This window comes from Prinia subflava, chromosome Z, assembly GCF_021018805.1.
Source record: "Prinia subflava isolate CZ2003 ecotype Zambia chromosome Z, Cam_Psub_1.2, whole genome shotgun sequence".
In the NCBI taxonomy this organism is placed as follows: domain Eukaryota; kingdom Metazoa; phylum Chordata; class Aves; order Passeriformes; family Cisticolidae; genus Prinia; species Prinia subflava.
The window spans coordinates 82,813,783-82,836,045 of NC_086283.1; the positions used below are offsets into that span (position 1 = coordinate 82,813,783).

Here is a 22,263-nt window from a genome sequence, read left to right on the forward strand (position 1 = left end):
TGAGAGCTGGGAGGTCTGTTTGGAACTTTCTGGTTTTTGTGGCGAGTTCAGAGATATCTGTTTGACTTTTGCTTTGCTCAGAGTGAGGATGGCGAGGAAGGACTTTGGCATGTGCAGAATGATGTTAATGTGGGTTTTCTGTGTGAATCATAGGAGCGTAGAATGGTTTGGGTTGGAAGGGACCTTACTAAGATCATTTAGTTCCAACCTCCCTGCCCTGGGCAGGGACATCCAGAACAGTTTTCATATTTACTGTTGCCTTGGAAAACTGAAATGTTTATGACTCAGTCTTTGAGCAAGAGGGCAGGAGCGTTTTTTTTCCCATTCTTGGATGTGACCTCTTGTGCGTCCAACAGTGATGTTTTTCTTCTCCTCTGCTTGCCCTTTCCCTGCTTCATCCCTTCCATTGCAGTTTGTGTGAGCTGGGCCTCATGTGCAGTGCAGTCACCCTGACTTTGAGTCAGCCCAGCCATGCCCCTGGAGTGGGAAGAGAATGTCACTTTGCTGCACATCATGGGAGCCATAAGCAGTCACTGTCCTCGAGCAGTGCGTGCTGTGTACACAGTGAACCATTTCAGCGCTGCAGATTCAGCTCAGCCCTGAAGCTTTTCATCTCAGTTGGAGGTACATAATTTTTATCTGAGGTCAGAATGCAGCAGTGGTATGGGTGCCAAGTTCACCAGCCCCAGTGTACTATGTTATGTGGCAACTTAAGGCTTTCCTCGTGGCAGTAGGGACCTATTAAGTTGTTATAAAACTAGTTATTTTGGTAAATGGTGCTTTAGGGGCAGCATTGATCCTGCTAACTAATTTTAATAGGAGTGAAGCCAGTAACACTTTAATATCCCTTGTTACCATTGTTACCATGGCTGCTTAGAGTAATTGTTTGCCAGATAAAAGGCTTTTAAAATTATTATTATTATATTAATTTTTTAAAATAATACCCTTTCTACTTCTTTTGCAAAGGTTTTGACTGGTGAGAGTTTATATTCCCAGTCAGTGTAGCACCAATATCTGAGTGAGTGCCTGAAGAAACAGCTTTGGTCTTAGAGCTGAGCTCCTAGTTAGAACACCCTGAAACCTCAGTCCAGATCAGTTATGTTTAGGATTTGCTTTAATTCAAGATATTCTGTGCAGCTTGATGAGACTGGTTTATCAGATCTATGCCTTCAGACATTGTTCAGGAGCTGCTCTGCTGTTTGTGTTCTGATTTCGCTCTGCCTAGAAACATTCAGCTATTTTTTTGTGCTCTTGCTTGGGCAGTATTAAGTATTAGGATCGGCAATAAGAATTGGGTTGTAGGGTCATTTCTGCCTTTCACACAGAATTCCAAGTGATTCACATCTTGCTGTTAAACCAGCTCCTCTAGGGTACAAACACCCTGGAATCCTGGGCTGGAAGGGACTGGAGATGGACAGCTGGCTGTGGGCAGGGTTTGGTTTTCCCATAGATGCCTCAGTAGTGTGGAGGTATGTGGAACTGAGCCCAGCCCTGTGCGGAGCTGTGCCAGCACTAGCCCTATCTGGGAGTTGTGACTTTTTATGGAGCTTGTGAGGGCCTCTGTTCCTGGGTAGTGAAGCATCGATTGCCAGCACTAAGAGGGATTTGGCCTCAGTGCTGGAAGTTGGGAATTCAAATGGTGATTGGGATGGAGGGACCACCTTGCTCAGTGTGATTTTTGTAGCAGTGGTTGCAGGTGGTCAGCAAAGCAGGGGAGCAAGACACACAAGTATCCTATCCTGTCTGTTTGTTCTGGGACATTTGCTAGTATTTTGTGTGTTTAATAACCTAAATCTCTCAAGGGCTTGTCCTATGTCCCTTTAATCTGTGTGTAGTTCTTTCATTCATAGTACCCTTTGAGAACTACAAGGCAGTAAGCAGACTACAGGAAGGTAACAAGAATGTCAGAAGAGGAGCTACTGCTCTGAGGGGATGCTGTTAGTGGAGATCAGCCTCAAAATGGAAGCTGTTCAATACATGAAATAATCCTCTGCACAACAAAAAGTAAGACTTCAATAGTGATACTTCCTAAAGACACAAAGCTAAGGAAGCCTCATCAGAGGCTGTTCAGTGTTATTCAGTGGGAAGAGCTGGGATTATTCCTTAATAAACAGTACAAATGGAACTGGATAGTTCAGAATTGCATGGTTGTGTGTCTGAGAAATGAGCAAAAAGTTCAGCTCCGTCTGGAAGCTCACTGGGGCAAAGTGACAGTGGGGGAAAACTCAGCATCTGAGAATGGTGTACAAGGGTAACTGAGCATCTAACATGATGTAGCCATAGAAAAGATACATGTCATCCAATGTGACACATTGGACAAAGCATTTCTAGTAGAGATGGGGAAATTTTAGCATATTAAGGCATAGGAGACTGTGCTTGGAAGACTGTGAACATTTCCAGTCACTCTCAGAAGGCTGTGTGCAAACTGGGTCGGGTCCAGAGAAGGAATATGGGTATGATCAAAGAAATGGGAAGCCTACCTAATGTGAAGTGATTAGAGAACTCAAATGGTATGACTTTAAACACAGGCTCAATAAATGCTGACGTTAAAGCTCATTTTTGGAACATGAGTGGATAGGGGTGAGCTGTGCATGGATAAAGATAAGCTGGAAATTCAGAGAATGTTCTTAAACATCAGAGGACTGAACTTGGGGAATTAATACTGTTAGAAGACAGTTAGCAAGCAACAAGAAATGTCCAACTTTTTTTAAAAAACAGCAACAACTTTCTGCTTTGAAGGCATTTCCTCATTTGGAGGTGTGGCTCCTGCCTTGGGTTGCTAGTCCTGAAGAAACCAGTACTGCTGTTGTGGGCAGTGAGCAGGGCTCACTGGGATGCAGGGTCATCATGGTGGGCTGGTGAATTTGGATGTTGAGAATGTGTCTTTGACCAGGAAAACCTCACAGACTGCTGTGCCTCTGTCCTCAGTTCCCCTTGGAAAGCAGGCTCAGTGTGGATCAGTTAGTGATCCCCCAGGGAAATGCAAGGGCTAAGGGCAGGCATTTCCACTGTGCTAACATATGTTTTTATCAATCTGCTTGGATTTTTGACGCCTCATTCAAAAGCTCCCATATCTGCTCCCACTGAACAGAAAAGGTGTTGAGCGTATGTGGATAACAATCAGCCAGAATTGGTCTCTGTGTGTCAGAGAGATGTTGTTTGACCTTGAAGTACAGGACTTGAAGGAATGGGGAATTATTTTAGTTTTCTTTTATGAAAATTTTTATAAAGTTTCATCATCTGCTTTCCTGTTGGCTCCTGTTTTCTGTTTCCCCCTTGCTCCAGTTGAGCAGACCCATGCTCTTAATTCAACTCTGACCAACATCCCTCTCTCTGGCATTTCCCAAACAGCCTGGATGGTGTTGGCGCAGGGTGGGATTGCCATGAGATTTAGATTTCTGACACAAACAATGGGTAAGCAGGGTGGGAAGGCACCGAGCTGCTTTTGCCTTGCTCCTGAGTGGTCCAGCACATGGGAAAGAGTGAAGATGTTCCTGTGGCCGTGCTTCAAATGTGGCCAGAATGTGTATCCTAGGCATGTTCCTGCTGTTGCACCTGCAGATAGCAAGGCACAGGTTTGCTGTTGCTTGTGCCACCTTCTCTTTGCTTGAGAGGCGTGGACACACTGAAGGTAATGAGGGATTGGTCAAAATGCCCGCCCTTTAGGAGGAGGTAGCAGACAGCTCCCTTTGCTGGGGTACAGCTGTGAGCCAGAGGCAGCAGCTAGGGCTGCCTGGCAGTTTTGGGGGTGGTCAGGTTGCACCCCACACCTGATGGTAAGGGATGATTAAAGACCTGCCCCAGCACAGTGCTTGATGTTGGAGCTACAGCCCAGACAGCTGACTGGAATCTGGGGCTGAGCTGTTTCCAGTTCATGCATCACTGAGGCAGCATTGCAGCAAATAAGTGGGAGGCTGGGTCAGCTGGTGGGGGATTTTACTGCACAATTGCAGCAAAAATGGAAAGGGTTCTTCTTGTATGTGGGTGTGTGCTGACCTTAGCAGCCAGTTCCTGCATGGTATATGAAGGAAGAAGACCAAAATGTGTTGGGCTTTCTAACATCCAGCTGATCTGTTTGTGAGCTAGCTGTTGTCAGCAAGAACTCCAGGTAAATGTACAGCTCATGTCCAGTGTGAGCACAGCACCTATGACTCCCCCAAAGTGGTACACTTTGCTGCAGCCCAGGAGTGGGAGGAGGATGTGCCTCCTTACTGGAATTCACAGGTGGGAGACTGTGTTGTGCATTCAGTTCTGACAGCCCTGGAGCAAGGGGTAAGGAGGCAAGAAGGCAAAAAATCCTGCCCAACACCTGAGATGCTTGTGGATAGTGAGACTGACATTGCTTGAGAAGTAATTCTCTCCTGCCAATATACCTACACCGCAGAGTGCTGGAGTCTGTGAGAAGCACCCATCCCTACCCACCCAGGTGAAGCTAGATGGGAACCCCTGTTACTGTAGGGGCAGGCATGTCTTGACACCTCCATCTCTCTCACCTTCCTTCTCCAAGGAATACAGTCAGCAACCTGCAGAATCCCTGCTCCCTCCTTGCATCACACTGTGGAGTCAGCCATGCTCCACTTCTTGCACTGACTCATCTCCGTGATCAAATAGAAGTCATCTCTTAGAAGACAGTCTGCAAGAAAGAGCTTTGTTCTTCCTTATTAGTGCCTGGGATCTTTGCTGCCTGCAAAGCTTTGGGACAGGCCATCAGTTCTAGCGCTGTTGCTGAGGGAGGGAGATGCAGCGAAGGGGTGTGTGCTGCGGAGGGTTGAGGCCATGTGAGTTTGAGATCTGGGGAACACGCAGAATGTATTTTGGGGACGAGGGTACAGACGTTTATGTTGGGCACAGATGTGTCAATAGGAGTGTTTTTTCAGGAACCCCTTGTCTGTTTCATTGCGCTATCTCATTTTAAAGAAAATACCCCTCTGATTGCATCTGCTCTGGTGTGTGTATCCGCTGCACCAGACAGGCACTGCTGTCAGTGAATTGGTTAATGCCAGTGTCCTGTGGCAGGGACAGGGATGAAGGCAAGCACTCAGCCTGCCAGCATTTATACCTCCTGGCGTCAGCATTGGCAATGCTTGTGGAGGACTGGGGAGGGCACCGAAATAGTTTCCATTCTCCTCTCTGCTGTGGGAACGAGTCTCCTGGGTAACAAATGCTCCTTGTTCTGGCACAGAGCTCCACAGCTGAAACTCTCCGTCTCTTTCCTCGCTGTTGCTCCCTGACTGTCCCAGCTGAAGGGGCCGGAGATTTCTGCTTGAGCCTGCCTTAATTAACACTGACAGTACAATGGGACTGGCCATACGGGGGTCCTGGGGCTGCACATTAATGGGAGCACAGTAAATAGTCTCATTTACAGCGGCTTGATTGGAGCAGAGCCGGCCAGGACTGGCCTTCTGCTTGCTGTAATGGCCAGGCACCGAGGTAGGTCCCTCACTGCTGCATCCTCCTGGGGGCTTGTCCCTGCCTCTTGAACAGGACCAGCTGGTGGGGTGGGTCCCGAGCATCCCAGGAAAGGCAGGCAGTGGGCTGGGAGCATGAAGTGCCAGTGACAGGACGGACAGATTGACTGCTCAGGAAGGACCTGACCTGTGGGACCTGTGGAGCCTGACCTCTGGGACTGGTGGAGGGATCATTCACTGTGGTTTAGAGGTGAGTAGCAGAGCTGCATCTGTGATGCTGGCTCCAGTGCGTTGCAGTGCACAGCCTATAGCCCAAGGCCCTTTTCTCTTTTCCCAGTGGAATGGTCTCTTTGCGCTGGGGGGAGTCCTGCCTCTGAAGCCCTTGGAAGGAACCACCCTCCAGCCCCTGGTTTTCTGTCAGAAATCTGATTTAAATGTTACTTGAAGAGATATTTTAAAAGTTTGTAGTGTTCTTGGATCCGAGATGATTGGCAGCCACTTCCAGTAATAAGTCTAACATTTTTCGGTCATAGCTTTTTATGTTGACCTCTCCAGAGGCAGAAGCTTCTGTGAAATGTTATATTGTCTAGGTTGTTGTATTTGTGGGACTTGTTTGCTGCTTTGGGTACATCATGGCATAAAGTAAAAAGTACTCAGCCATGTGGCAGTTCTTAATTTCTTAGAATTTTGTGTCCATGTGACAATTTGACTCCTCTCTGCCTTGCTCTGATCTGCTCCTTTCCTGCAGAGCCTCAGTTTAGGATGTTGGGGCTCACAGATTTTGCCTTTTCTAGTGTGGATGCTCCAATTTCTAGGCTGTGCTTGCCTCCACACAGGGCTGTAGGCACAGGACAGAATGAGAAAGGGCAGTAACGTGAGTGATCCCTCCAGGATGGATGCTGCTCCAGTGCTAGAAACATCTGCCCTGGCACAGCACAGGCCAGAGCACAGCTGAGTTTCTGAGGTGTGGTTATGTCCCAGCGGGTGGAAAAGCGAAGTAGCCACATTTGTCTTTTGCATGGCTGCTGTGTCCTGTCAGGAGCTGCACAGCTCTGCGTCTGGAGCAAGTTCCATCATCCTTTCTCACCAGGTGCCTCTGGGGAAAAGACATATGGAAAAATTCTTCCAGATAGCAAGAGAGCCTGAGCTTTGCAGGTGGTGACCCCCTGTTTCAGGTAGGAAGATCTGCTGTAGGTTGGTTTGCTGAGATGCTGGGATCTAGCCCAGGTCATGGGCAGCACTTTAATCACAAACTGCAGCCAAGAGTTGGTGTGATCTTGATTTGAGCTCCCCTGTGAGAGCAGGGACTGCAGACATCCTGCCCCTGCCAGGTGGGTTCAGCACTGTGGGGAGTGCTGGTGGTTGCATCTTGCTCTGGAGGTGGCTGCATTTCAGGGATGTTGTATAGATACTGTGATGAATCTGTCTAGGGCAAAGCACTACAGAAATTTAAAGAAGCTTCAGGAAGCTTCTTGCAGTCTCCCCATCCTCCTCCTCCTCCTATGCATTGCTTTGCAGACTGCCATTTTATCTCCAAGGGTTCTAGCTGCCATTATCAACAGTACGAACACTCCAGTGCCTTTTGCTTTCCTTTGTAAAGGCAGCAGGAAGAGATCAGGCAGCCCGAAAGCACACAACATCTGAAATCCAGTCTCATCACAGAATAGGATGCAGCAGCTCTATTTTATGGCACAGACTTCAATCTTTTTATTTCTCCTTATGCTGCCTTCCTGATTTCCCGGTTCTCATAAGAATCAATCCTCCATCATCCCCTCCTTTTCTGCTCCCTCCCATCCCCTGCCTTGCCTGAGGTTCCACAGGGACTGGTAGCGAGCTGAAGCGGCGGTGCTGTGGGCATGCTTGCTCCTTCACACGCAGCAACGTCACAGCAGCAGCAGCAGCAGCAGGAGCATCGGAGATGTGATTGCGCAGACCCTCTGCATTGGCAGGGATGCAGCTGTGAAGAAAAAAAATATCAGAAAAAAAAATTGACTCTATGTTTCCCACAGCATCCTGGTGAGAGAGCACGGAGCCTTCTGGAATCTGAGCGCTCAGGAGTGCCGGAGCACTGTGTTCACTGACAGGCAACGGGGAGCGAAGGATCCGTGGAAAGGTGAGATGGACAAATTATCGGGGTGGGTGTCAGTTGTGCTGTTGGCTTTCAGGCCGCTCGGTGGCCGGTTTGTTTTGTGGAGGATGCCAGCTAGCCGATGAAGCTTAAGGATTTTAGGGTTGCTTTGTCTCTTCAGAGGCTGCATTGCTTTGGAGCTGGCCGTGGCTGTCGTGGACGTGAGCGAGCGAGGAGGCTGTGGCTGCTGTGCAGAATGTGTGTTTGTCCATTGTCGCTGTGAAATAGCAGTTGTCATGTCCCGGGCTGGCTCTGCAGAGGCGAGTTGTGCCTCACCCTGGCGGGGGCTCTGCACAGCTCTCCATTGTGCCTGCCATGACAGCCGAGCCCACACGGATTGTTGTGGTCCCGCCAGCCACCGTGCTCTCTGTGCATCCCTGGCGGTGATGCTGCTGTGCAGCTCAAAAGCTGTTTTGACAGACAGCGCTTCCATGAAAAGCTAGAGACAAAGGGCTCAGACAGGGAGAAGGTTGCTGTCACTGTGGCTTTTGCCTTTTTTTTTTAGCTTTTTTTTTCCCCCTTCTTTTCCACATCCCCTAAATACTGGTAAATCATTTGTTCAAAAGGCATTAGGGTAAATATAATGGCATGTTAAACCCTGTCCTTCTGTTGAGCGATACACGGGCTCTGTGCAGGCTGGAGTCCTTTGTGTTGCCAGGGTGTGTCTGTGCTGGCAGTGTAAATGGATGCTTTCTCCCTGCCTCTTTTCACAGATGAGATGAGAAAGGTTATCTAGAAATGGAGGAATTACTGCTTTTAATTACTGAAATGAGAGGTCCAGGCTCGGTACCAGTTACTGGAGCTTAATTACATGGTCTTGTTATAGGCAAATCCCTCTTTTCCCTCCCCGCCTTCCTTCTTCTTCCTCCCTCCCCCACCCTCTGCACAAATCCTGCCATTAAATTGCCTCCGCAAATAGGAGAAGGGCTTGAACAAAGAGAAGGATGTATGTGGGATCGGGATATAGATGCTGGAGGGGCAATGTTCAGCATGACAGTAAGAACAGTAAAGCAAAAGTATAAAAGAATGAGATTTTGGTATACGTGACATAGCTGTAGGGGAATGTGCACATGGGAATGTCATAACAAAAAGAGATAATCGAATAGCAGATTCAGTCTTTTGGAGTTATGGAAAATGCTGAGCGTGTGGCATTGCAATTGCAGGATTTTGGGTGGATGTGAAGTAAATGGGAGTCACAGAGTAACCTATCATACAAGGTGTGGATTGATGGGTGTCTTAAAGGTGTATTAGAGTACAAGGGAAGTAGAGATCTGCATTTTTATCTTCACACACATCATCAGCCTTTTATACCAGTGTTGCTAAAGAATGAGCTTGGCAGGTCTTACCTATTCACAATTTTTTTTTCACATTTGTCAGTGACTAAAGAATAATTCAGACAAAGCTTTTAGGCCTATAAAGAGCAACATTATGACAGGGAAAATGTAGATAAAATGGTAGATGTCTGGCAGAGCTGGAGAGGAACCGTGGAGAGAAGACACAGATGAGAGGCATTGCAGAGCTCGGGGTGCAGGAGGTTTGGGTCAGAGACCAGTGGGAGAGTGCACAGAGGGGAAATTCAGAGTTGTCATTGTCAGGGAATGCAAATGTGTTGTTTCTGTTGTCATTCTCCAGCCTCTCACTATGTTCCCTGAGACGCTCAGTGCTGTGTGCAGCCCTGCGGGGTTTGTGGGGGTGGGGGTGATCCTCAGCACAGCCTCTTCTGCAGTAGCTCTTCGGAGGAACCATTTTGCTGCTGCAGGTTCTCCTCTGGTTGCTCCTTCTCCATCCCTATGGAGTGACACGGCTCCACAGCCTGCAGGCAATCCCAGAGTTCCAGTGCAGGGTGCCAGGTGAGAAAGAGAGGGCTGCCAGCAAAATCTCAGAGTGGTGTGTTGCCTTCTTGCAGGTCGATGACAGTGTCCTGGAAGCACCATAAGGCTTCCTGAACTGCAGCTCCTTCTCACTCCTCTTGCTCTTGGACCTGGGAAAAGCTCTCCATGTCTCCCAGAATCCACCCCCTTCAGGCATGAAGGGAGTGGGAGCAGGGAGTGGGATGTCTCCTGCAGGTGTGCACCAGACTGGGTTTGTGGTGCTGCTGCAGAGCAGGTTCCTTTGGGAGATTGGTGGTGGGTAACAACAGCGGGACTGTGTGCAGCACATCATGGGCTAGAGGACAGGGCGTGCAGCAGAATGTGCAGGACACACATGCCTGTATCAGCATGGGGAAGAAAACTCATGTATATGTGGTTTGTGTGTAGAATGCTTGCCTAAAGAAATAAAAAAAAGTGATGCAGCTTCCTTCTCTGTGTGGGGTGGGAATGTCCCCAGGGCATACAGGCTGTGCCTGGCTAGTAGGTACCACTGTTACAAGAACATCTGTTAAGCAGTGAGAGTGCACAGATAATCTCTGCCTTGAGACTCTTGAAAGATGGGCAGGAGGTTCTGGTGACTGGAGCTGACTGAAACATCCACAGGAGTGTGTATTCCTCACTGCATCGATGCAGTTGATAAAGTGCAGCTGGATCTCTAGATACAAGGGACCTGGAACTGCATTGCAGAAAGGGCAGGTGGCCCAGGAGAATATGCTGTGAACTCAGGAATGACCTGCCCACAGCACCACTGCTGCCTGTCAGGTGTCTGAGGCAGTGAGAGAAAACAAAGAACAAATGTTTAGTCCCAGACATCTTTATTTTCTTCCAGTTCTGGTAAGTCAAGATCTTACTCTGGTGTGGTTGCTGATACCCTGACAATACTCTGACTTTTGCCACCCCTTGTTGTGCTTTGCCCTGTTTTTAATTTATTTCCCCGTCTTATTTTTCTTTTCTAATGTTGTCTGAAAGACTTATATAATAGTAAGGACAGGTTGATAAATCTGACATGGGTCACTTTCCCTGCCCTTGCAGAACAGCTACAGACTTTTACTTTAATATTTGTCAGGCATATGGTTACACTTCTTCCTCTCTTTTCTAATGGGTATTTTTATCAATAGTGCAGTTTCCAGCTGTGATCAACCAGGTATTCTTTCATTGTTCTGGGGTCAAGAATATCTTGTCCTTCTGACTTGACTGCTTTCATCTTCTTGAATTTGTTTCCACTCAAAAGCTCATTTCCTTTTCTGCACCTTCTTCCCCCTGTATTATCTAACCTGTCATTGCTGCAGGTTCAATATTCGCCTTGCCAAACCTGCACTGAAGGTGCTGTTTTTCTTACCTCTAATATCCTTCTTCGTGTGGTTACTCATTCAGGTGGATCAGGAGCCTTTCTCTTCTGATCTCCTCATCTTTCTTCAGTTCAGATTTTTTTTTTTTTTTACTTAAATTCAAAATATTTTCTGCAGTACTTCTCCAAGCTGTTTGTTCTTGTTGGCATTATAACTGTTTACCTTGACATGCCAGAGATCTGCTCTTTAAAAATTAAAAAGGTTTCATTGCATCTCTGTTTGCTTTTTACCATTCTGTTTAATATAAACTGGGTCAGCTTGAGATGTTAAATCCAAAGCCACTTCTGTATCATGGGTGCTGGGTGAAAACTCATCTGAGTAGGCATGCTTCTGATAATTGGACCTAAAAAAAGTAAATCCAAAGGAAGAGGTGTGGAGATCTCGGCAGGTGGTTGAGACATGGAGAATTGGAGGTGGGGGTACCTTCCTGCCAGCTGTGGAATCAAGGCCCATACTGGACAAGATTTTGTCCTCATGCTTGTGGAAACCATTGAAATCTGGCTGGTAGTGGAAAACCTCACGTCTCCTACCTCTGCTGCTTTGAGGGCAGTGTTCTGATGTGGATAAAGGGCTTCTGGCTGTCCAGTCCAGAAGCCCACCAACACATTCCAAGTGTGTGAGAGGCTGCGGGATAAGGCTTGAAGAAGCTGAGGGAGCATGGCTGGCAAGTGGTGGAATGTATAGCAATGATCAGTGACATCTGTATTGGTAACGAGCCTTAGCAGGGATTTGCCATTATTATTACTACCTGCCAAGCAGGTTCCCTGCTCAAAGTTGGTTACTCTCCAATAAGAAAGAAATAGGCTGTCAAATACCTTTGGTCTCTGATTCTGCTCCAGTTTTCTCTCTTGATGAAAATGATTTTAATACTAATTTTCTGAAAAAAGTGGGTCAAAGCCAGAACATACCTGTTAAGATAAGCACAAAAACAGGCTGGTCCACAAGCTCTCTCCTCACCACAGCTGTATTGCAGCCTCAGGATCATGTAGACAATTTCTTTTCCTGCCCCTCAGACACATGCAAGTACTTTTTACTGGGCAAGGCTGACAGTTGCTAAGTTTACAGACAGTGGGATAAAAAAAACCCAGACAAAACCTGCTATGTTTGTCATCTGCTGTAAATGGGATGGAGGTGGAAGGCAGAGGTGTAATGTGGGTGAGTGGCCATAATGTGGCTAATGGCAGCTTCCCGCTCAGGCTCAGGTTCTGAGTGTGGACTCTTGGAAGAGAGACCATGTGTTGGTCTTTGGGCAATGCTGAGGCTGGCAGTACATTTAAGTGATAAATAATCAATATTTGAGTGATGTTAGTAAAGCTTTGTACTGACCCTTGGCAAGTGATAGGAAACTGGCCTTGCCACCAAACTGCCACTCTCTGCTCTCACACAAAATGCTCACTGGAAGCAGAGAAAAAGTGTCACTGTCCTGTTATGCTTTTGGGGACATTATCAGAGATATCTCAGAGTATGAATGCTAGCAGTTCTTTTTGGGAAGAGGGGAGTTTCTGCTCTGAGATTACAGGGAAAAATACTCAGTTAGAGCCTGTATAGAAAACCCTGGCAAATAGCAGGTTTTCACCTGATACTTGCCTCAGACCCACTGTTACCTCAGACTAGAGTCCTTGCTCTCTACCCAGTTATACTAATCTCATCAGTTTGACTCCAGAACCACACCTTATTTATAAACTCAGAGAAGCTGCCATTGCTTCTGGAAGAACATGCCGTAAATCCTTTCAGTGGGCTCATTCTTCTCTGTTGTGGTCTCCTGCACTGGTGTGGGACCAGCCACATGGCAGCTTTGCCTCTTTTTGCCTATAGGCCCAGCTTACCTGGGTTGTTCAGCAAGATAGCTTCTTTTGGTCCCTCTCTGGGGTTCCCATGGTAAAGAGCAGGGATGTGTGCCTCAGGCTTCACTGTCATGTATAAGCTCCTGTGTAAGCTCAGACAGCATAGTTGTACTCCCAGATGCCCTTCTTAGCAGGGAGAATGACCTGTCTTGATTATTGTGCTAGTGCAGTTTTCTGCTTTTAGCAGGCAGGTTCATTACAGTGTTTGCTTACATGGCGTTTTTCCCTGTAGTCCCACCCTTTTCCATTAACTCAGGTGGCAAAGTGATAAGCCCACACAAGGAGAAGATCCAGTGGAATGAGTAAATGTTTCATGTCTCTGGTCCCAGGATGCTGTTGGCCCACACAGTGTATCTTCCTTGGCTTTGCCTAATTCATTCTGATGATTGATACCTGGAGTGACGCGTCTGCCTGGGGTTAGGCTTGCTCTGGTCGACCTCTCCTTCTCCACTTGCTCTCATGTGAGTCGCTCTAGTGGCTTCTAAGGTGTTTCTTGCCAAAGTGTGTCTTACCCTGAGCACTGGTTGTAGCTCCCTTCAGAAAACCAGCAAGAGGATTTCAGCATGCACCTGCACTTAGCCATCTCCTACTGGCAACAAGCTGTTCTCACTTGTCCACTGTCAGTGGCACCTAACTTACCTGCTGCTGAGATTTGTCCTCCAGCTGCAGGTTGTAGTGCTTGGGATGATGTTGAGAGCATTGTCCTTACCCAGATGTCGTCTCCTGCCTTCAGCTCCTTGTTAGTATGCCTCATTTTTGTTTCCATAGGCACTTGCTATTTATAATTACTCTTTATAAAGCACTTCTAAGATGGTGACTCCTTATTACAGTAAGCCTGACAGCCTGTTTGTTCCGATGTGCTCCTCAGAGTGGCTGGTTTTGGCAGAGCACTGGGTCAGAGGAGAGGTGGGGCAGCACAGAGCACAGGGTGACCTTGGGCATCCCTGACCCTGGTCTGGAGGGTTAGCCAGTCCACAGCATGGGAGGAGAGGAGGAGGGAGGCAACTGCAAGAGAACAGGTGTGTCCTGGCACTGACAGGCAATGGCTTGGGGGTTGCTAATGCACAAAGGTGGAAGTGCTCCAGCCACAGCCATTCAATTTATACTTGGCTGTATCTGGTTGAGACACCAGGAGTCAATTTGGATCAATTTGGATCCACCTAATTCTGTAATCTCTGGCTTTCTTGGTGACTTCGCAAAAGTTTTAGAGGCTCCATAGAATATTTCCATCTCTGAAACACTGATGTCTCCCAGGCTTTGTGCTAGTGATATGATTTGGTACCCCAAGGCAGAGAAGCACCCCAAACTGAACTGATGCATTTGTAATGGTCTCAGAGGCACTGAGGAGTGATTCTGCTCTGTACCAGAGCATGTTCAACTGCCAGGATTTTGGTCTAGTGCCTTGTTTCTGCTTTCCCCGTGGCATGAGTTGAGGTTGAAAGGAAATACCACAACAACCTCTCAGCCTGCAAATCAAAATGAAAGGGGAATCTTCTTTCAATGGTGCACGCCACTAGATCTCACTGCTTTAGTGAGGCAAATTCACTGTGGAGAAATATGCCTCAGCCCAGACCCTGGTAAGGCTTCGAGGATCCTTTTAGTTCTTGGGGGGCCTCAAAGAGAAATTGCATGTTGACTGAGAATTTATGCAGCTGAGAGAGCAAGCTCCAAAACCCACACTCCAGAGATGAGGGAAAAGGAACTCCTTTCCTCAGAGAACAGATATGTTAAAAAAATGCCCTGATTTCTCCTAGGCTAGTCTTGTTGTAAATCTTGAATTTTTTTAGCTTGATGCTAAGTTACGTAAGTGTGTGTAAGAGAGGACAGTCACAGAAGTAGACTTTGTCAGATTCTAAATAATTAAACTGATTAAAGGCATTCCAACTCATTAAACTGATGTCATTAAAATACAAAAAGTAACTGATTGTCACCGTGGTCATAAGAGAGGTTACCTGGCAGACATGTTCATATGGATGTTAAGGTACATGAGAAATGGACTGGAAAATTATTTTACAGCTTCTAATCCCACTGCCAATTGAAAAACCGTGAAATTAGTCAGCCCAGCTCAGAAGCATGAATGCATAGCTGGAGGGAATTGAGAAACTGCCTAGGAAACTGAACAAGTCCCTGGGAAATGTTCTTAAGAGTAGAGACTGGAAAAAATGGAAGCTACTTGAAGTAAATGGGAAACTGTAGGGTTTGTGATATGAAATAATGAACAATCTAGGGAAAGAAAGTAATGATTTATGAGGTATCCTGATTGTAACATGAAAGCATTCCAGGAAATTAAGGAGGATTATTTGAAACTGATAATATGAATACTTTTCACATACTGTGATTAATTAGTCCGTGAATCTTGCTTTCAAACTTCAAAGCCCAGCAGAATTCCCAAATGACTTGGCATTCTTGTGAATAAGGCTACCCAGTGTATTTATAGTACGTGTTCAGAAGTTGCAGAGTTTTAAAACCTTGTGGTGTTGTTAAGGCCCATCTCAGTGCAAGGGCTTAACGCTGGCAAACATTTGTCTCAGCTACATGTCTTCTATGAGACTGTGCTCCAAAGCAGATGCAACAGCTTCAAGAGAGATGTTCAAATGTGAACATGTCCTATCTGCAGAGATCTGTGAGCCTGCAGTCTTAAGATGTCTCCTCAGATCTCTCAAACACCCTTGAAGTGATTAAAAGCAGACTGCTCACAGAATCATAGGATAGTGTTGGGTTGGAAAGGACCTTGAAGTTCTCATCTCATTCCATATCCCTGCATGTGCAGGGGCACTTTTCTCTAAACCAGGCTTCTCAGAGCCCCGTCCAACCTGGCCATCCTTTCAGTAGATGTGGTGTGTCTCCTGGAACTCTACCTGCTCTCCCAGTACAGAGTCAAGGATCATCCCTGTTTGCCCTCTTATTTTTTTTTCCCTAGTCAATAGGTCTGTGTGGCCCAACATCATCAGTAGAAGACTTTGGTTAATCCAGTGTTATTAGATTTAGTTTACCCTTAATGCTCTGTTGAGCCCAGTCATTCCAAGCCTAATTAGCACATGAGCTGTCTTGTGAAGTGATATCCTAAAATAAACTGTCCTGAATAGAGCTTTACAAACTGAGGTTGGTTTGGGTTGCCAGCCCCTACAAGGGGTATGTTTCCGTCTCAGAAGGAAAGTATGTGTAATCATTAGGATTGCCTGGTCTGCTTCATAAGTATTTTATTAAGATTCTGGCTTGCCTTTTGTTAGTTCTGCTGCATGGAAAATATTCTGTTATATAAACTGATTCTGTGGTTTCATCCAGATCCTCTTGAGCTCTGCCTTGCTGCCAGCCATGTGAACATAAAAACACACCCACACATCAGGAGGACACTTGGAGACAGGTTGGTAATTGGACCAAGGATCTGGGAATACTCTTGCCCATGAGCAGAATGAAAATGTACATGAGCTCTGAAGGTTGGCAAATGGCATAGAAAATATGATCATCTCCCTGCCCTAGCCCAAGGACAAGTAAGGAAGTTACATATCACTATGTTCAAAAGTACTGACAGATAACTACTAGTGTGGCATGTAATTTGGTGTGGAAGGCACAGGTTCAGGAAGTTACAAGCTCTAAAAATTTGCAAGAATTCCAAAAAACAAAAGGGACACTGAGGGATGTTTGTATAGTCTGCTAAATTTCTATGGGCGGGTTATGAAACCTGCTCTGCAATGTAAACCACTCCCAAATGAAGGAGGCTGCTTGTGACTGGGTAGTCTCACGATGGCCCAAGGATTTGTTCCTACGTCAGACATTTCTTGTCTCATCGTCCCAGGAATCATTTTCCCCTTTTTATTTTTACCCATACTGAAATGAGACTCAGACATGATTGTGGAGGACCTGTTTGTTCAGGTACCAGGCCAAGAAATGCACGATCTTAACAGTACCAGGCAATTTCCATGTTCTGATATTAGTGCTTGATGATCTTTTCCTCTATCTGCCTTAAAGGAGTTGTAAAATCTAGCCCGTGGTTTAAAAGCATTTGGGTATCAGTGTTATTATCATATATATATGTATACATGTATTAATATATTATCTAAATAATGTATTTCTATGTATTATTATATATGGTCATGTAAATAGCATAATATAATATTAACATATAATATAATTAACATATATATGTGGTCTTAATGTCCTTCAGAAGGCAGGACAAATTTAATGTATTAATTCCTCAGGTTTTATTGGGCTACTCAGCTTTATTGCTTCGTACAATGCTATCATCCCCAAATCAGGGAGTTGCCAGCCTCCAGACCATTGTGTATTCCTGCCTTGGAGACACAAAAAATATCTTCCTGTGTATCCAGGCATTTCTTCTGGTCTTGGTAGAACAGCCTAGGGCGAGGAAGAGTTAAAGTTTCATGCAGCCTTAGCAGGAGTCAGCTGTTGGTCACAGCTGCTGATTGAAAAACCATTTAGATGTGCAGTATGGAAGAGGAATACTGAGTAAAAGCAGGCTGCTGCTGGGATGTGTTCTGTTTGTGGCTGATTTTGGTGCTTCTGATCTGTTTGCAGGCAGTGTGCATTAAATTCCATGTAGGATTGCATCATTTAATACAGCTTTGCAGATGCAGGCGTTCAGGCTGCCTGGCAGAGCTGATGTCCATCACTCCTAGGTAATGCCTTACCTGCACTGCTTCTCCTGTTCGCTGGGATGTGGCAGCAAATCATTGCAGCATTGCTGTGTTCCAGTCTGAAAATAGCTTTTTGACATTGCCAGCTGCTTTATTTACAGTGGGGTGATATTTTGTTATATCAAGAGCTTGGCCTGGCTGTGGTTTTACTTGACTCCCCTGTAGCCACTTTTGCTGTCAGTTTTGTTTCTGCTGTTGTGCTACATGAGATTGTACAGATTGTATCTGTAACCCACCATCTCAGAAATGTTTGTTTTTCACTTGATAGTGAGTGATTCCTACATATGTGGCACTCTGGGCTGAAGAGACAGTAAACATCATTTTACAGCCTCTTTTTACTGAGTTATCTTAAGGCTGAGTTCCTTATTTGTCAGGCTTTTTCAAGTGGTCACTAATGCTTTTGTCTTGCAGGGAGTGTTTTTGTTCTTGCAGGGAGTGTTTTCAGCTGTGATTCCTGCAGTGTATAGTCTGAACAGAAGTGCAGTGCCGGTTTTAATCTGCACAGAAAGGAAGCAACAGAGAAGATATGCAGCCACAGAGTGCTGGAGTCTGCATGGATGTGCTGAGCTGTACTGCAGTAAAATCTTGTTCACAGTGAAGACAGACTTTCTTTGTCCATTTTAGGCCTTAGCTTGTCTTTTTTCCCTCAGTCATGAAGGTGGTAGAGGATATAGGACTGCTTGACATAGAGCTGGCCTCATGTGCTTTTTTTGTTCAGATGAAGATTGCTCTTGAAATGATCCTCGCATAAGCTTTGGATAAGTAGGTCATCTGCTTTGCCATGGTCTGGCCAACACTATGTTGCCTGAAGCCAGATTCCAGTAAGGGTTAGGGAGGAAAATCCAATGCAAGTGATTCGTCACTTCTCTTTGAGAGCTCTTTCCAAAGGGTGGTGCAGGGTTGTGTGAACTGTTAGATGCAAGTAACCAAGGCGACCACAGCCCACAGCTGAAGTGCAAAGAGTAGATTTATCCTGTCACCTCGCTGTCTGGAAGGTTTCAAAAACAGATGGGGTCACATACCCTGCTAAGCTCATTCCATCTGAACAGGGACCAAAAGCTCGTGGGCCCGTTCCCTGGCCTCCACATCTCAAAGGATGGAGCCACTCACTGCCCATGTGCAGTGCTTCACAGTTCTGTGCTTTCTGTGATCTCCAAGCCTCTTACCACTCTTTCTCCCAGTGGGGAGGCCCAAGCCTGTGAAGAACGTTTAAGTAATTGGCAGCATTCTGTTGTCTTCTGCAGAAATTCAGTTTCTCAAGACAGACAGAAAACAACACAAAGCAAACACAGGACATGAAATTTCCTACACTGAATATTCCTAGCATCCCTTAGCTGCAGGTCATCTTGAGGGAAAATAACTCTGTTTTTTCACCTCATTAAATTTTCCACTTTCAAGCCTTTTCTCCCTGCAGTGGTATGATTCTTGGGATGCTCTATGCAGGGCCTGGAGTTGGACTTGATAAGCTTGATGGGTCCCTTCCACCTCAGCATACTCTATGGTTCTAATCCCCAATTATAGGGATGCTACAGATCCCCAGCAAGACGAGAAATCTCCAGTGCTGTTGAGAATATCATGTCCTCTCCACTCCTTGATGGCATCTTAGGCTTCAACCCTGCAGTGGACACCTAAATAAGAACAGCTGCCCATTCACCATTGCATGTAGCCCTATTAGGGAACAGTTTTGCCACCCTGTGCAGGCACAGGTCAGAAAGTTGGCCTTGATTCCTGAATCTGAGCTGAGTTTGATGCCTGACTCCCTCAGCCAAACACTCCATTCCCTGCCTCCTAGAAGGTGGTGTGAAAACCTTCAGTCCAGATTTCTGCTGGCTTTGACTCAGGTTCACCCACAGCTGATGGCTGTGGTTTTGTCACCACTCATTTGCAGCTGCTGGCTCATGGGGTCCTCTGCTGGGCAGGTCAGTAGAAGGAGCATGTTGATGAGGCAGCCAGCTGACAGCCCTGCTTTGCACAAATCTTAGAATCATACAATGGCTTGGGTTGGAAGAGACCTTAAAGGTCATCTGGTTCCAAGCCCCTTGCCATGCACATGACCCATTAGGTCAGGATCACTAAGCCCTGACCAAAGCTGTGCAATAAGAGAGGGGTAATCTTGGCATCTTCAAATACTGAGTGTGCCCAGAAATTTCATATGCTTACAGGATTTTCTGGTTTTCTGTGTGGGTTCTTGAGTGCTCTGGTGACCCTGCAAAAGCCAGGCTCCATCACCCAGGCAGATCTACACTTCAAAATGGAGTTGTGTGATTTCTGCTGTTTTAAGATCTTCAGGAAGCTTTCAGAATGCTCAGGCAAAGACATGCTATACAAGCATAGTCCCTTCTGCTTCTACTTCTGCTGCTACTAGAATGTCTGTGATAAGAAAGGATTTACTGTGTCTGCAGTTTAATTCAGCAGCATTTTCTGTGTGATATGAACAGCTAGAAACATCAATCTTTTTCTTCTCTGCGGATTTGCATAAAGTAATTAGGAGCATATGTGCTGGGGGCTGGGGGCAGGGAGGAGGAGGAGGAGCAGGTTCCATCCCATAGCACCTCAGTGGATGCTCTGAGTCATGGCCTGTAAATGGCTCTTGCCGACTGCCACATGCCAGATGATGAGTCACAGAGCAAGGGAGCGAAGAAATGGGAGAAACTGGTTCGGTCACTGTCCTGGCTTCTGTGCTGGCTGGTACAGATCTGCTGCTTGAGCTATTTCTGATGTCTTGTGTAACTCTAAAAGCACAGAGCAGCTGGGGCTTCTTGTCCTCTGCCTGGGAGGCAGTACCTGCCTGCTGCTCATGTCATCATCAGGAATACACACCCTACACCCATGGCTTACTTTTGTGTGTGCTGGTAACCCCTTGGCCCATGCAGTTCCTTTCTTCTGGCAGCACAAGGGCTGTGACTGACTGTCACGTGCTGTGGTTTCCATTTGGAACACATCATAATCCTATATAGTTCTGGGATGTAATGATACATTAATCATGGGCTTAGTCAGGCTGTCCTGAAAACCACTGGAAAAAGCCCTGGCCAAGGCAGGGCTTTGTGGAAAGAAAAGGGAGGTGATCTTTTCAGGAATCACTGCACAGCAGCACAGGAGCAATCAGCCTGAGCAGAAGCAGAAGTTTAGGAAGTGTTTAGTCTTTCTATTTTTCTGCAGCTCCCTTTATACGTAAAATGCTGCACTGTTCACCCTGGGAGCATGCAGACCACCCTGACTATGCTCCCTGTCCCTTGAAGCAGAGAAGGAAAGCTGGAGGTTTAGGATGAGTCAAACAATTAGCATTTCCTTTTACACCTTTTTTTTTTTCCATTAAACATGCTGGATGATTTAATAAAGCATTTAATGGAGGTGTGAATTTGACAGGGACTATTAGCTGGCCAGAAAGAAACAGGTGTCCAAACAAATACCACTACCTAGACTCATCCTGCAACAACTTAGAGGCTTCCTCACCTCCACCCTCTGCTTACACATTCCCATCGTTCAGACCCATCACCAGGCCACTCACCCTGAACCACTCATTCTCTTCTCTGATGCTGCTCCTTGAATGCCGTCCCCTTTTCTGGAATTTTCCTAATAATTTTTTGTTCAAAACCATCCAGTGCTTTCTGGCAGCTTTTGGAGTGGCAGAGCTGGGGCAGGAATGAACTGTAGTATTGGTGCTGGATACAGTGAGACCCGAGATCCCCCACGCTGTCTGAAGGATGGCTTTCAGTTTGGATTAATTTGCCAGCCCTTTTGCCTGGAGGTAGACATACAGAGTGTAAACTGAAGATATCTCCCCCCGTGGAGTGAAGAGGAGATGTCTGTATTGTGCCTTTGTCTGCAGGATCACACAAACAGTTGCTTTTTGCAGCATTTCTGCTGGTGCTTGTTTTGTAGGGCTGTGTGGTTTCTTCAGGCATGTTAATGCAAATGCACTGTAGGAGTCAGGGTTCACCTGGAATAACCTTCAAAGAACAAGCTGCTCTAATAAGGAATAATTTTTTTTGTTTCTTCTATGAAACTGAATGCCTAGCTTTTAACCCTATTTTTGCATATTTCACCCTTGAATGACATGATGAATTTTGGTCTGTCTGGGGAAGGTGATGATGGCAGTGAAAGCACAGCCTTACAGAAGGAGCCGTCAATGACCCTCACAGTTAAAGGTTTCCTTTGGACACTCAGTTTCATGGATGAAGTGACTGAGGTTTGTAGAAACAATAATCTGTTCAGAAAAGCCATCCTCCAGAAAGCCAGCGTTGCTTCCAGCTGACAGTTCTGATGAAGTTGCTCTTGCTTCCTCATCCGTGCTGTATGCTCTATGTGCAGTCTTTTTACATTAAAATCACATTTATCTCTCATCTCTCTGCACGCTTCCTCCAGTGCATCACATTTTATGGGGAAGCCTGTGTTACTGTGAGCTGAATGCTGTCGCCCCTTGTGTGTGCAGGGGACAGTGCTGAGCACAGCAGAGTATTAAGGGTTCAGCTCCAGAACCCCAAAATGGTGGTTGGAGCCATAACAAATACCAGAGTATGCCTGGAGCTGTGCAACCACCACACATAACTCATCAGCCCTTGGAGGAGATTGCAGCCAGGTCTAGTTGCTTCTGCATCTTGTCAGCAGTGTTGCAGAGGCAGGAGTTGGTACTCGAGGCTGAGGAGCCATGAAGCTGCACCGATCACCTTTGAATTGGCACAGCGTCCTCAGTCGTACGGGTGTGTCAGGGGAGGGATTTGAGGGCCTCTGTGCAGTGGTCAGCAAGGACTTAAAAGGCACGGAGGGCAGATGCTGAAGTATTCTGCATGCTCCTGTTACCTGCAGCATGTTGTCTCCTCTCTAAAGCTCAGACATGACCTGACAGGCAGCTCTCAGACCAGTGCTGAAACATCCTTTGCTGGTCAGCATTCACTTGCACTTTACCTAGGGCTTTGCTGCATGCAGCTAAGGGGTTTTTATTGTGTGTATTTATTTCCATGGGGGTACAATCATTCATGAACAATTTCATACCACATGTGGCCGTCTC

General features: G+C 46.3%; 1 protein-coding gene across 8 annotated transcripts in view; it reads left to right on the forward strand.

Moving 5' to 3' along the window:
* Nucleotides 1-22,263, forward strand: part of RUSC2 (RUN and SH3 domain containing 2) — a 57,598-nt gene that overhangs the window by 13,380 nt on the left and 21,955 nt on the right. For 5 of the 8 annotated variants that reach the window (XM_063423568.1, XM_063423566.1, XM_063423573.1 and 2 more), the window contains exon 2: nt 7,418-7,521. The gene's annotated coding sequence lies outside the window, so the exon portion shown is untranslated. The other 3 variants (XM_063423569.1, XM_063423567.1, XM_063423572.1) reach the window with 3 other exon arrangements.